Raw genomic sequence first — 16,085 nt, forward strand, 5'->3', positions numbered from 1 at the left:
ATGCAGCTCTTAAGAGTAAGTGTACAGAGGGGCCTGGGCAGCTCAGTCGGTTGAGCATGCAACTTCCACTCAGGTAGTGATCTCACAGCTTGTAGGTTTGAGCCCAGCCTCAGGCTCAGTGCTGACAGCTCAGAGCGTGGAGCCTGCTTCAGGTTCTGTGTTTCCCTTTCTCTCTGCCCCTCCCCTGCTTGTGCTCTGTCTCTGTCTCTCAAAAATAAACATTAAAAAAAATTTTTTTTAAGTGTACTAGGCCAGATCATCAGGGTTTGAAGTCCTGCTTCTGTGCTTCCTTGCCATGCACCCCTGGATAAACAATGTAACCACTTTGTGCCTCAGTTTTTTCTTCCGTAAAAAGTGTCTACCATAGGGTTTGGTGTGAGTTAATGACTTCATACACATAATGACACATACACATCCAGGTGAGTTAATACCTGGATGTAGTAATTTCTCAATAATTGGTAATTATTGCTATTGTTATTCTCCTAAATCGGTCAGTTTTGCTCTCTACCCTGTTGTTTTTTTTTTTAATTTTTTTTTTTTTAACATTTATTTATTTTTGAGACCGAGAGAGACAGAGCATGAACGGGGGAGGGTCAGAGAGAGGGAGACACAGAATCCGAAACAGGCTCCAGGCTCTGAGCTGTCAGCACAGAGCCCGACACGGGGCTCGAACTCACAGCCCTCACGGACCGCGAGATCATGACCTGAGCCGAAGTCGGCCGCTTAACCGACTGAGCCACCCAGGCGCCCCGCTCTCTAACCTGTTTTTAAAGGGATATTTCTTAAAAGCTGCTTTTTTCTGTAAAAAAAAAAAAAATCTAATAGGCATTGTGCTTGTAGATGTATGAAGCATCCTTTGAATTTTCTATATTCTTTCCCTGTAAATATTATTGTAGAAAATATAATATGTAGGAAATGTAATTTAACTTAAGCAATTTCAGCCCATGGCATGTGCTTGCTTTTCATCTTTGTTACCTCATCGTCCTACTCAAATGTTAATATTCTAGATGTTTAGTTTCATGATGGTTCAGTTTAACTGAAAGGGGAGAAACTTCTCTGGATTTGGAATTTGGAGAGTACATGCATTCTTAGGTTGGCTAATGGGATCCTAAGAACGTTAACTACTCCCAGTGACCAAAGTGAGATTTGTTAAAAACAACAACAACAACAAAAACCCATACTCTCCGGTTTTAACTTTCATGTATTCTCTCCACTGGCCAGTTAGCTTTTCTTGTCACATGACCTCAGTTCCCGTCCTGAGAAGAAAACCACACGCAGAAACAAATGCATGTTCACAGTTACTAGGTGTAGTAGGCAGAATTCGGGGATGGCCCCAAGGCGCCCATGCACTGGTATATGCACCCTGAATAATCTGTAGTACTAGGATTACATCACTCCCGCGATTCAGTTATGTTGCATAGCACAGTTGGCTTTAAGAGTGAGAGCTTATCCTTGGTGGGCTTGCCCTAATCAGGAAAGCCCTTATAAAGGACTGAAGAAGATTCAAAGAGAAGTATTCCACACAAGGAAGGTTCTCTGTCTCTGGCTTTGAAGATGGTGGGGGTGATGCGGCAAGGAGTATAGGTGGCATCTAGGACCTGACAGTGGCCCCCTGCTGATAGCAAGGAAACCCAAGTCCTCAGTCCTATGGCTCCAAGGAAGTAAAATTAGCCAACAACCTGACTGAGCTTGGAAACAGATTGTTACCTCAGCCTCCAGAAAGGAAGCCTGGAAGACACCTTGATTTTAGCCTTGTGAGACACTGAGTGGAGAACCGAGCAACTGCGCCAGACTTCTGACCTTTAGGACTAAGAGCCAGTAAATGTGTGTTGTTTAAAGCCGTGAAGTTTGTGCCAGTTTGTAATGCGATCATAGAAAACCAATACATAGGGGAAACTAGGGGAAAGAATGTAGGTGGGTCATTGCAAAACCATTACCATTATTTAGGGGGCAAAAAATCCCCCAAACACCTCATGATCTCCTACAGAGAGCCCTCAGTTACACATTTTAAAGCTGATTAGCCACAGTAAATGACAGATACAGAAGCTCTAAGTTTCCTGGGCCAAGTTTAGAGCCGTTTCTCAAACTGGCAGTTGGAGACCCAGTGAGGGGCAAAGGGATGGCTGAACTGCTCTCAGGCAGGATGTTTACTGAATAGTGGTACAGGGTGAATATGCAGAGCAGGGAGGCGGAATCCTCTTCACTCCATGCTTATAAATGTTGCTGACTACGTCTTTAATTTAGGGCTCACTAACTTGGAGAGGGCGAACAGGAAGGCATAGGAGAGGGGGCTGTCTGGGTGGCAGTGATGGGGCAGCTGGGGGCTGTGGGGAACTAGAAGGTGATCATTTAAACATGTATGTAGCCAGATAAGGCCCATGGAAGCCTCTCCAGTATAGCCTGGTGGGGAGAGAGTACATGTCGGTTAGACAGAATCGGAGGGTGTGAACTCGGGACCTGGAGTTTTGTTTTTGTCCACTGGCCTGTCTTCAGAGCTGGGAACAGGGTCTGGCACACAGTGAGTGCTCCATAAATGTTTGTTGAGTGACTGAAGAGACAAACATATTAATACAATATGCAGAAATAGCAAATGTGATTGCATTGGTGAGAAATGCTTCTAAAATCCAGTTACTTTTAGTGTTGTGACATGGTACCACTCTGGGCTATCCTTTTGGCCTGCTGTTTACCTTTCTTAACCTACAGCTCCATTTGAGGACTGTTTTGGAAGTCATTAACTATGGAAGAAGACCAAGCCAGTGTTGAGCACTTCTGGCTGGCTGGCACTGCCCCAGGTACCTGGTGTGTGTTTCTTCTCCTTTTATCCTGACCCAGACTTCCAAGGTGGGTCTTAGTATGACCTGCCTTTGACAGAGGGGGAGACGGTTTCAGAGAGGCAAGGTCCGTTGCTCAAGACCACATGGCCGGTAAAGGTTGCCCTCAGCTTTATCTGATTGTCAGGCCCCTGCCATTGCTTGCTACTCCGAGCGTGTTCTGGAACCAGCATTGGCATCACCTGACAGCCTGTTAGGGCTGCAGAATCTCTGGTCCCACCTTAGACCTATCCCAGACAGAATCTGCATTTCATTCAGATATGTGGGTGGTTTGTATCCATATGAATGTCTTGGAAAGGGCATTAAATGCCAGTCCTCCTGTGTTCAATATATAGATGTACAGAAACAGGCCTGGCGTTGTCACCCTCAAATACTGGGTTCTAAACTTGGGTTATTCATGGGCCACTTGTATGGATTTGGCCAAATTTTTCACCTGAATTTGTTACTCTTTTCCATATAAATGTATTTGCTTAAAAAGAAAATATAATTGGTAACAAACAAACCCTAAAACTATATGGCAATATAGTAATATTACTGTGGTAAATAGCTGTGCAACTGTATTTACAGTAATATACTTATGTTCGATAGAAAAATGACATTTTCTTTTTTTTTTAATTTTTTTTAACGTTTTTTTTATTTTTGAGACAGAGACAGAGCATGAACGGGGGAGGGTCAGAGAGAGGGAGACACAGAATCTGAAACAGGCTTCAGGCTCTGAGCTGTCAGCACAGAGCCCGACGCGGGGCTCGAACTCACGGACCATGAGATCATGACCTGAGCCGAAGTCGGACGCTTAACCGACCAAGCCACCCAGGCGCCCCGAAAAATGACATTTTCCATAAAGAGAAGATAAGTCTTAATATATGTGCAGTTGTACATTAGCTCTCCCTGTACCATTGTAAGTTAACTGTATTTTACATGTAAGCTACGCCATTAATAATAAACTGTAATCTATTGTAAGATATTTCTCTATGGACCCTTAATGGCAATGTGTTTCATGTTACGACACACTGCTGTGATAGATTGTAAAAAATGGCCACAAAGTCTTCCCTTCCCTGCACCTATGCCCTTGTTATGTGCAGTGTCCCACTAATGGGTGAGACTTTCTCCATCCTTTATAGCTGGGCTTGACCATGTGACTAGCTTTGCCCAAAGCCACGTTAGTGCATATGACGCAGCAGAGGCTAGCGTGTTGGGTTCTGACCTCTTGCCATTCTTGCAAACTTGAGATCACTATGTGAACCAAAATAGTTACATGTTTTAAGCAACAAAGGTTTGAGGTGGTTTGTGATGCTATATGCTTGCTGACGTGAGTATCCTCAAACGCTGTTTACAAAACAATTTCCATGTTCGAGAGCAGATCAAAGAGCAATGAATCTGTTTTGGTTCAGTCTTGCCAAGTTATTCTTCATTTGAAAACAAAATCCTGATATTGAATGTCTCAGAAAGGGCATTAAATGCCAGTCCTTCTGTGTTCAATATATAGATGTACAAAAACAGGCCTGGCATTGTCACCCTCAAATACTTGCACATTTTTATCCCCATCTGCTGAGAAATCAAAACTTGACCCTCGGCTACAGCATCCCTGTTGCTTTGAAATAAGACTCTAATGCTAATAAGTCTAAATGCTGTGGCCTGTCGTTACTGGTGGTTTGCAGTAAGATGTTGGTGCTTTGTTACGGTTTGGAAGTAGTTCCGTGCATGTGCTTCTCTTTGGTGAGAGTGAAATGCAATTGTGTTTCCCATCACAAGGTATCCGTGGAGTACTGTGATAGCAAATCTTGTAGAAGTGTAAATATTCACCACTTACTGGGTTTCCTTGAGCAGTGTGAAGAAGTGTTCTGTCGTTTTTGAAAGAAGCCAACAAGTATTCATGGGTAGACTCACTGAAATGCAGTCTTTAAAAAGAAAGCTTTAATGAAATACAATTTACGTACCATAAAGTCCACCCATTAAAATGTACGATTGGATTTTTTTTTTTTTTTTGGTATATTTAGAGTTGTGCAACCACTGCCATGGTGTAACGTAAGAACACTAGGATTGCTTGTGTCCAGGAGCATTGACTGTCTTCCCTGCCCCTTCAGTCCTACACAACCGCCAATCTGTCTTCTATGGATTTGCCTAGAATAGGATATTTCATATACACAGAATCCTACAACATGTGGTATTTTGTAACTGGCTTCTCTCATGTAGTATAATGCTTTCTAAAGTTTGTCCATGATATGTATGTATGATATATATGTATGTATGATATGTATCCCTGTTGCATTCTTTTACTGCTGAATAACATTCTGTTGTATTCCATCTGCATTTTGTGTATCCATTGATCAGTAAATGGGCTTTGGGATTGTTTGTACTTTTTGGCCATTATGGATAATGCTGCTATGAAAAAGTACATGTAATCTTTTTATATGGACATATGTTTTTATTACTCTTGGGTACCGGCCTAGGGTGGAGTTACTGGGCCATATGGTAATTTTATGTTTAACCATTTGAAGAACTGCTAGACTACTTTCAAAAGTGGCTACACCATTTTATTCCCGCAAGTAATGTACAAGCATTCTGATTTTTCCGAATTCTCATTAACGCTTGTAATCTGTCTTCCAATTATAATTATCCTAGTGGGGGTGAAGTAATAGCTTATTGTGGTTTTTAACTTGGATTTTTCTGATGATTTGTGGATTTGTGTATCTTTTTTTGAGAAATATCTATTTAGATGACTTACCGTTTCTAAATTGAGTTTTTTTGTCTTTTTATTGTTGATTTGAAATAGTTCTTAACATACTCTGGATACAAGTCCTGTATTAGATAAGTGATTTGCAAAAATCTTTTTCCATTGTGTGGGTTGTCTTTTCATTTTTTTGAGAGTGATCTTTTAAGCACAAAATTTTTTAATTTGATGAAGTCAAATATTTTCTTTCATTGTTTGTGCTTTTGGTCCCAGATCTATGAAACTGTTGCCTAACCCAAGGTCACAAAGATTTATTCCTGTATTATATTTACTCCTTAGTTTTATAGTTTGGATTCTGATATTTACATGTGTGATCCATTTTGAGCTGATTTTTGTGTATAATGTGAGGTAGGGATCCACCTTCATTCCTTTGCATGTAGATGTCCAGTTGTCCCAGCACCATTTGTTGAGTCGATTCTTTCCACATGGAATAATGCTGCCACCCTTATTGAATGAAAACCAGCTTTTGTTTACCAGCACCAATAGGTTTCTAATATTTGGGAATTTTGTCTATTTATTAGGTTTCTTTCTGTGTTACAGAAGAATAGACCAAAAGCATATGCAAAGACACACATAAACACAGACATCCAGAGACTTCTACACACACAGTCTCTCTTTTACAAAGAACTCATTTGTACTCTTTAACACCTGGAGTAATGTTAGAATGAAAAAGGCGGTAAGTTGAGGCCTTGATTCACATATGACTGCGACACTAAGTCAGTTATAAAAGTTCATCTGCCATATGCCAATAGCTAGTTCATGACAAACTGTTTAGACCATTTCACTCCTTTGTGGTTAAGTATTTCATCACTGACTTCCTCAAATGTTGCAGTATCCTAGCCACGCACAGAATTAGAAAGGTGTATGGAACGATGGGTTGTCCCTAGGGAATTAGAGAAGGCAGAGGAAAAACACATCTTGTCTTTAAGTCTTTTGTTACAGAAGGACTTGGGTGGCAAGTAGTTTCTCAAAATTAGGAGCATGGTACAGCAGGGTCCTTAATCAATGAGTGTTTCTGGAACTCTGCTTTGTTTCATAGTCCCAAGAGGCATAACATAGTTATGTAGTTGAAGTTCCTGGCTATCGGCGGGCCACCCAATTATTCACCTGTTCAATGAAGATTTCCTGAGCACACTAATATGCTAGACACTGAGCAAGGTGCTAGGGATAGCTGTGATGGTTTTCAATACTTTCTTACAATACTTCATTACAAATATAAATTTAATATGAAAACAGGGTGCGTGCCATGGAGGAGGCAGTTCCATAGAGGCTAAATATGTGTCAAGGTGCCTGGGGTTGAATGCCAGCTCTGTGTGATTTCTGAAGAGTCATTTCTGAGTTTTCTCTTCTATAAAATGTGAATAATCACAGTATATACATTTTAGAGTGTTTATGTGGATTATATATGATACAATTCATGCCTAGAGCCTGGGTCAGAGTAAATATTTGCTAAATCAATAAACAAATGCACATGATACTAGATATTCTCTATTTATGTATTTTTAAAATGGAATATTTTGTTCTTCTAGAAAATATGGGATGAATTGGATTGTTTTTCACTTTCAATTATAAAAGTAACAGGTTTCGTGGTAAAATAGCACACAATGGTAAAATGTTAGGTTAAAATGCAAAGGTCCTTTTTTTTTTTTCCTCTTATGTCCTTCAGCACCAGTTCTGGGACAGCTACACTCAAATTTCTTGTTATCCCTCCAGATACATTCTCTGCATCTAATAGGATTTACACATAGGTTAGCGAGGTTTGTTTTAACACATTGGGGTCATAGTACGCATATTACTCAACTACTTGAGTTTTTGAAAATTAATACTGTGACCTGATTTTTTTAAATCTGTACATATAGATCCAACTGTTTTTTTTTTTAATGTGTTTGTATTTTTAGTTTTGAGGGGGGGGGGGGGGGGGGTGTAGATACAGAGGATCTGAAGTGGACTCTGTGCTGACAGCAACAAGCCCGATATGGGACTTGATCTTCTGAACCCTGAGATCATGACCTGAACCAAAGTCGGGCGTGCAACCAACTCAGCCACCCAGGTGTCCTGCTTCTTTCTTTTTAATGGCATATAGTCTTGCATCATAGATGAACCATCCTACCTAGAACCTTACTGTAGACATCTCTATACATCGATGATGACTTTCTCAATAACGCAGTTCACGTTTTACAGACATCATTTTCCCATGTTTCAATTGCCAATTTTCTTTAAAAAAATTTTTTAATGTTTATTTTTGAGAGGCAGAGACAGGGAATGAGTGGGGAGGGGCAGAGAGAGAGGGAGAGACAGAGCATGAGTCAGGGAGGGGGCAGGGAGAGGGAGACAGAGAATCTAAACCAGGCGCCAGGCTCCAAGCTCTCAGCATAGAGCCCAACGCAGGGTTTGAACTCATGAACCACAAGATCATGACCTGAGCTGAAGTCGGATGCTTAACTGACTGAGCCACCCAGGTGCCCCTCAATTGCCAAATTTTCCACCTCTGCTCCTCCCAAATGCTAATGGATTTGCTTTTAACTTCTGTGTACTTCTGATACCACCTGGAACTTCCCACCCCTCCCAACCCCACCTTGGAAAGATCTCAAAATCTAAATTTCCACCAAACCAGAAATCTAATGTCAAATCCAGAATCTACATCACCAACTTGTTAACAAAGACAACAAAAAACATGTAGCAAAAATACACCTTTTGTAGAAAGATGCAAATCCGTTATAAATCTTAGGTGTTCAGCACTGTTCTTCATCAAAGTGGCAAACTTTTTCTTACAGTTCATCTAAGGACGTTTGACTGTTAATCAGGAAAAGATTTATATTCTAAAAGATCTTAGATGGTCTTGTTCAACTGTTCCTTAATTATCACGGTAAGAGGTTGAACAGTAGATCAGCACAGCGAAGAGGGTCTATAAACCCTGTAGGCTGGCGTAGCGGTAACATTTCTGATTTGATGACTGTGTGTCTTTGTTCATTTGGAAAGTAATGTCACTAATGTATTAACGTGCCTTTCTGATGTGTGTGTGTGTTTTTAATATTATAGATTCTGATTTTGAAGTGCACAAAGCTGTTCCTTACATGAGAATCCTAAAGGTTCCTCTCATTGATTTTTCACTGCTCTGTGTCTGCTTGCTTCACAGAGGACGGCACTGTGAGTTCAACTAAGTGGACATCACTTGCAGTCCCTTCCACATCTGCCTGGTGAGTATTCTGCATGCTGTGGTAGAGTTTCTAGTTGTGGGGTTCTAGAACTTAGCATCTGTAAGGTGAATCCCCCTTCATTTATACCGATGTCCACCCTGAAGTGCCCCTCAAAACTGATTGACAGCTACTTTCCTTCGTGCAACGGAGCATCAGTCCCCTGGAATTTTCCAGATTCCAGTTCATTCATTCCACCAACCTAGGGCACTTCACCCTTCACTAGCTTTTCTCCTCGCTGTCTGTGGTAGTATTGCCGGCATTTAGTGAGCCATTAGATATCATTTAAGTTCCTGTTCTCTGCAGTTATTTCTGAGGAAAAATGTAGGACTTGTATTCAGTCCCATGCAGATAATATTTAGGAAGATTCCCACAAATGTGGAAAAAAATCACAATTACCCTCATTGTCAGCTAGAATCCACCATCCATTCTGTGGGAACTACCTGTGGAAATGACAGAAATAAATTCTCCTAGTGCCTCTCTAAGTTCCATTTTATAAATCTCTAAAGAAATGCTGAAATGGGGGCCAATAATAGCTCTAGGTGGCCAATTATTTTTATTTATAAACTAGAGGTTCCAATGCTTTATTCTAGAGCCAGGATCTTGATTAATATGAGTTTTATTCTGACTTCTTAATCAAATTCCTATTTTTATAACTTCTGTAGGAACTTATATAGGACTTTTTGTAGAGAGTCCTATGTTATAAGGGAAACGCTTGGACTATGTATCATTTCTTCAACAGGCAAGAAGTCATTTTATAGTGATGCATGATAAAAAATAACCAGCATCTTCACTGTTCATCCTGAGAGGTGAACCCCAGCTTACAGGCATTTTAAATCAATGTTACTTTTTTCACCACGTTGCAAGTCCTGTCACACACTCTGTTACCTTCCAGCAGGGTCTGTGGCTGATTTTTTTCCAGCCTTTCTGTGAGGGGAGAGAAGAATCACACTTCTCTAAGTGATCAGTATTTAATGGTGACACAAGACTATCAAGAGAGTAGATTTATTATTGAGTGTCCCTACCTATTTTTAGTTGAGTGCACTGTGTTTTACTGCTTCCCATGGATGATTCATAAACTATGTTTTAGCAGGAAAACCAGAGTTGGGGTAGGGGTTTCTAAATAATTCTCTAGGGATTTTAAATCAGGATAGGCATGACATCTGCTTTTTAGCCTTTATTACATTCTTTTTGGACTGTTTGCTTTTGCTGTGCAATAGTTGTTATTCTTAAATAAGAGATCATTTTCATCGGCTTATTATAAATGAATTATGTGTGTGGTGAAAATAAACACTTGATTCAGAAGTTTAAAAACATAGCTTAGAAGTTGTTTGTTAAACATTTTAAGTTCCAAGAAGAAGTTTTTCCATATGAAGTGGTATAAATGCCAGGCACTGGATTTTACAAAGACTTTGGATGGACTCGGGTCCCAAGACAGCTAATAGAGTATGTGGGCTCTTTTTCCATTCCCTCTTCAAATAAGACCTGATTGGACCCAGTGCCCCACATGTCACCAGGTGGTGGTTACCCTTACCTTAGTCTTGCCTTCCTCCCAAAGAGAGAATTTATTTTCCTCCATCCTCTATTAAAAAAGCTCCGGGCGCCTGGGTGGCTCAGTCGGTTAAGCGGCCGACTTCGGCTCAGGTCATGATCTCGCGGTCTGTGAGTTCGAGCCCCGCGTCGGGCTCTGTGCTTACAGCTCAGAGCCTGGAGCCTGTTTCAGATTCTGTGTCTCCCTCTCTCTGACCCTCCCCCATTCATGCTCTGTCTCTCTCTGTCTCAAAAATAAATGAACGTTAAAAAAAATTAATAAAAATAAAAAATAAAATAAAAATAAAAAAGCTCAACTCTAGCAACATTCAGTTGTTGAGTATCTTGTATTATGAGGCATTTCATTTTCACATTGAATTGAAATCTTGTTCTTTTATAATGTCTTTCCATATTCAAAATTGGAAACCTCTAGACCTGGGAGCTGGAAGTCTTCCGGTTTTATCTTGAACACCTGCTTTATTTCTCTGTGATTCCCATCATGAGTACCTATGACTGTACATTAGTTCTAAGCATTTGTTTTAAGCCTGTTGCTTGCACCATAGGTATTCAGAATATATTTTAATTCCTGTAATGGTACAAAGTGTATATTCTTGTTTATGTCCCATTCAACTTGGCTTTTTAGCAGTGTTAGGCTTAAACTCCTAAAATAGAAAATATTTACATAGAGAGCAAAATGACTATTTTTGGATTATTCTTGCCATTATATTTCTAGCTTCAAGATGACTCTTGGTAAAGAGGAATTTATAAGTCAAACCAAAGGTGGTCTTCAAATATCATGGAAAGAAAGAAAACAACCCTTGATACCTTCTTTCCTGCAGTATTGAAATTTGGAAGATTTACCTAAATTTGGGGCTCCTTGCTTTCTGAATGATTTTAAATTGTTTTTTATTAAATATTGATTATATACAGAATGTACACTGTTATTGTCAGGTATGAAACTCCCCAAACTTTAACATTGACTTCTTTTTCCTTTTGCCTCTACTTTGGAGCCTTCCAGGCTGTCCTAATGTGTCTTGCAGCTGGAGGTATAGGCATAGATATATAGTGACAGCCGTATGTTTATATGTATGGTACCAGCTATTATTTTATTATTTATTTATTTAATTTATTTATATTTATTTTATTTTTTAATTAATTAATTTATTAGATCTAAGACCTGTGTCCTAGGGTTGCTGCAGTGCTCTTCGGGAACAAAGATGATTCTTCGTAAATTGTGGATAGTGCAGTTATTTCGAACTCTTAAGTATTATACATAGAAGCTCTTATTTGTGGTACAACAAGAATCTGGTTTCATGTTTTCTTAGAGCCCATTCATGCATGACAAGAGTCTGGCTGAGCTCCCCAGAAGCAGACTTGAGATGAGGGACTTTTGCACGAGTGTCTTATTAAGGGAGTGCTCCCAGGAGAAACAAGTGAGTTGGAGAGGGACAGGGAAGAAGGAAGCAGGGGGATTTTTCCGAGCAAAGTCCTTGTCTCAGCCGTGATCCTGGAGGAACTCTGGAGCATACTTGCTCCTGAGAACCACTTCCTTCTGCCCCAGAGCAAGGGGCCAAGCTTCCCCATCCTTGCAGCAACCATTGGCTGTGGACTGGTTTGGGGGGAGGCTGTGAATTTGAGAGCATTTGGGGTCTTTGCATCTGCTGAGGAAGCAGCTCCAATAGTTAAGGGATATTCCTCTTAAGAAATCTGCAAGTGCCGGGGTACCTGTGTGGCTCAGTTGGTTAAGCCCCCGACTTTGGCTCAGGTCATGATCTCATGGTTTGTGGGTTCTAGCCCCACATCAGACTGTGCTCCTGCTTCAGATTCTGTGTCTCCTCTCTTTCTGCTCCTCCCCCGCTTGCACGGGTGCACACATACACACTCTCTCTCAAAAATTAAAAAAATTGCAAGTGTCATCTCTTAGAAGCAAAGCACATACAAGCCAGGAGATGGGCACACAGGACAGCTAAAAGGGACCCAGTGGTGACAGGACATGGGAGTGTCTGTTCTACCTAGCAGCAACCATGTCATTAAATGCCATGTCATTCCTTCACTCCTACAGACCTACTTGTCATCCCTTAAGACTTTCAGCCATATATTTCCTGGTACAAGTTTTCTGCATTTCAAGAAGCACCTTAAATTCACTTTCTTCCCCAGGGAAGTTAATAAGCTACTGCTTCAAATATTTTTAAGTCCGAAAGAGATTGCAGTGCAGAGAGATACCTAGGTAATTTGCAGTGAGTAAAATTTCTACATATATTTGACTTAAAAAAATAATAAATTCTGAAATCTCAAAGCCTTCCTTAGATGCATGTCAGCTTGAATAATGATTTCAGTGCCCTGAACCAGGAGGCAAGGATATTGTCTGATTGTATGATTGTAACTTATTCTTGCTAGCAGCATTTCTGAGCATACACACTAATTGTTAGTTTTCATTCTCTCTTAACCATCCTTTTTAATTGTATTCCTTAATATTTCACCTTTGCCTTTAAGAGTATTTTTTTCTATGGAGTTTTTAGGGAAATATATATGGTGTTTCCTTGGGTACCTTTAATTCAGTAGAGCACAAAAGTGTGATCCAATAGAAATATGTGAGCAGCATATGCGATTCCAATTTTTCTTGTGGCCTCATTAAAAAAGTAAAAAGGAATTGGTTGTTATAGCAGCCTGAGCTGGAGGCTGGAAAGTCCAGGATCACAGCTGAAGTTAATTTTAATAATCTATTTAGCCTAGTACATCCTAATTATTATTTTAACATTTAATTAATATAAACAGTATTGAGATTTTACATTTCTTTCATCTGGTGTATATTTTGTACTTAAATCTCAGTTCAGACCAGCCATATTTCAAGTCCTCAGAAGCCACATTTGGCTAGCGGCACTGAGCAACTTCAGAATGTTCTAGAAAAACTCTGGTAACAGGCTTACTTCCTTTGAGATAAGACTTTGTTAGGGCTCCTGAATCGCCCTGGTAACCCTGCTCAATAAAGAAATGAGGCAGTACTGTTTTCCAGAGAAAGTGAGCTGACTTTCCCTTAATGAGCCAATGTCCTATACCCGTGGAGTATGGTTAAAACGATTGGGTTTGGCAGGTAAGCTGTCACTAATAACCTTCAGGAGTGTGGAATTCTAGTATCACTTTTTAGAGGAAAAAGCATCATGAATGAACGGTAGTATGTGGAAGGATTCTAAAGAGGAAAGGATGGAGTCTTGGGTAATGGAAAGATGTGTATATGTACATAATGTGTGTTAGGGAAGAAGGTTCTAAAAAATTTGGGGTACTTGCATGGAAACGGATGAGGCTGGAGTACTAAATACACAGTAAGAATGGAAGGTGGTGGCTAGATTGTGACCCAGTTCAAAACTTGCATTTTCCAGTGTATGGAGTAAGGTATCTGATGATGCAGTTTATATGCTGGGGTCTGTTTTAGTTATTTATCGTTGTGTAAGAAATCACTTCAGAATGTAGCGGCTTGAAACAGCAGCACTCACTCACTTCTGTGGGTCAGGGGTTTGGGTGGGTTCTGTTGTGCACTTCTGGCTTGGGGTCACTCCAGCAGTTGTATTCAGATGGCCTCTGAAGCTGAAAGAGCAAGAGGCTGGAGTAGCTGATGGCTGACTTGCCCCCCTCTCTCTTAATATAGATTCAGGATTTCTCCAGATGGTCTTTCTTCACGGGCAACTGTGGGCCTCCTCACAGCATGGCGGCTTCAGGGCAGCCAGAAGGCTTACGTGGGCTCTGGCAAGATGATTCCAGCTGACAAGCTGGAAGCAGCATCACTTTATGACTTGACCTTGGAAGTCATGCTGCATCATTTCCATCATATTATTTGGTTATAGGTGAATCACAAACTTGCCCAGTTTTAAGGGGGAGGAGACTTAAAAGCCCACCTCTCAGTGGAAGGAGTGTTAAAGTCCCACTGTGTGAAGAGAATGTTAGAAATACCATCTGCCACAGGGACCCTCTCCTATACTATACACATCTCAACCTCTTTGCCATGATCTGGGAATGCTCTAGGATGAACAGACCACTCATTACTGGGCACGTTTCTGCACAGTGGCTCTCTCCCTTTCCCTTCCCTGGTCAGCTAGACTGGGCTGCCCTTAAGAAGACTCTAAAGTCTTCTGCTTAGGCAATGAATGGCCAGCTGGCCATTTCATGGATTGGGCTTTTCACATGTAGCTCATGAGAATGCTGCTGTTGAAGTCATTATGACATTAAAATTGTTTCTTTGTGTCATTTCCCAAAAACCTGAGTGGTCATGACAGCAAGAACTTCTCCCCTCAGTGTTACAGACACCCATTTTGAGTTGGGCATACAGAGGCTTTTCCAGATGTGGAATATGGATTTTTCCCCCTGCCAAATGTAAATATTTGCTTTGTTTGGTTTGTTTCTGTAAAAGGGAGGGAAAAAAATAAATTCAGTAGAGCTCCCCAGTCTTTGTACACTTTTGTGCTATATCAACAAAATGGCAAAAGCCCAGTGGAAATATGTGCATTTAAAAACTCCTTACCTACTTTTCTGAAATGAAAACAGGAGCAAGGCATCTGGTCTGCTGTCCTCAGGTGGGAAAGGGCTATTTACTGAGGCCTGAGGACTAAAATAAACCCTCCCAGGAGAGGAACCAGCTTGTGACCTTGGGCCATAACCACCTCACAGATCAACTGCTTCATTTCTTGCTGTATTTTGTGGCCCCTGTCGTGGGTGGGGGCGGATTCAGTGTCACCAAAGCAGGAGGAGAGCAGTTGGAAGAGGACCCTGGTGGCTCGGTTGGTGAAAATGCTAACAGGATCTGCTGACCCTTCTTCCTGTGTGGCCAGAGGACCTGCGGTTTAACAGTGAGCATTCAGGTAGCTGGGAGAAGGCAGTACTCAGAAAAAGTTAGCAGCAAGAAGCTCCTGTGATGGTAGTGGTTTTCCTACTCCTTGAGTAATAATATAGCAGTCTAGAATTTGGGTAGGTGCAGCCCATTTTCTCATCGGAGATATGTCAAAGAGTCCCTGCAGGACTGATAGAAAAATAGAAGTCAAACCCACGTCCCTAAGCAATTAGAAGTTTACTTGTTCCTGGTGACCTCTGTACTTTCTCACCTGGGTGGACACATGGTGGTGTTGGAGTCAGAATGGGAACTCTGAAACCTGGGGCCTTGGTTTTCCCAACTGGAAAATGAGCAAGCAGACTGTTGCCTGATTCATGGGTTTTGGAAGTCTTTATAGGAGATGATCCTGTAAGCTCTCCTGAGGACGAGATGGTGCGTGTATGGGACGTGTCTTATACTCCGTATGTTCTTCGTGTTTTCCTTTCCTGTGGATGTTGCTGAGGCTTCAGACTGGTTGCTAGTTAACTGGCTGGCCTCTTTGTGCGCCTCTGTAGCCCTATGCTCTTTGTTCAGTACAAAAGTAAAGGAATAAACAGTCTGCAAAGAACCAGCCTTGAGGAACTCAGATACCATTTTGTCCTTACTTTAAGGACCTCCTACCCAGGGGTGCTGTGCCCTCTGGCACTCTACAAAGTGACTTTTCTGTGGATTCCAGACTATGCACAGATGCTGCTCTTCTGTGAGGAAGACCATCCCTATATTGAACCATCTTCTTTTCATGTGTTGACAGTATTTCTGCTGCTTCCTCCATCCACATTTGCCAATACCACTGTCTCTTCTGGTGCACCTTTCTGCCATCCTCAGGGGCTTCGGTCTTAAAGACGTGGCTACTTTGCCTCTTGTCATCGTCATCATCTTCTTTCTTCTCCTCCTCCTTCCCCTCCTCCTCCTCCCCCTCCTCCTCCCCCTCCTCCTCCTCC

General features: G+C 41.2%; 1 protein-coding gene across 5 annotated transcripts in view; it reads left to right on the forward strand.

The window, feature by feature from the left end:
* Positions 1-16,085, forward strand: part of PLCB4 (phospholipase C beta 4) — a 423,595-nt gene that overhangs the window by 160,407 nt on the left and 247,103 nt on the right. For all 5 annotated transcript variants that reach the window (XM_049651129.1, XM_049651127.1, XM_049651128.1 and 2 more), the window contains one exon: positions 8,699-8,759. The gene's annotated coding sequence lies outside the window, so the exon portion shown is untranslated. The remainder of the gene's footprint in view (positions 1-8,698; positions 8,760-16,085) is intronic.

This window comes from Panthera uncia (genome assembly GCF_023721935.1).
Source record: "Panthera uncia isolate 11264 chromosome A3 unlocalized genomic scaffold, Puncia_PCG_1.0 HiC_scaffold_11, whole genome shotgun sequence".
Taxonomy (NCBI): domain Eukaryota; kingdom Metazoa; phylum Chordata; class Mammalia; order Carnivora; family Felidae; genus Panthera; species Panthera uncia.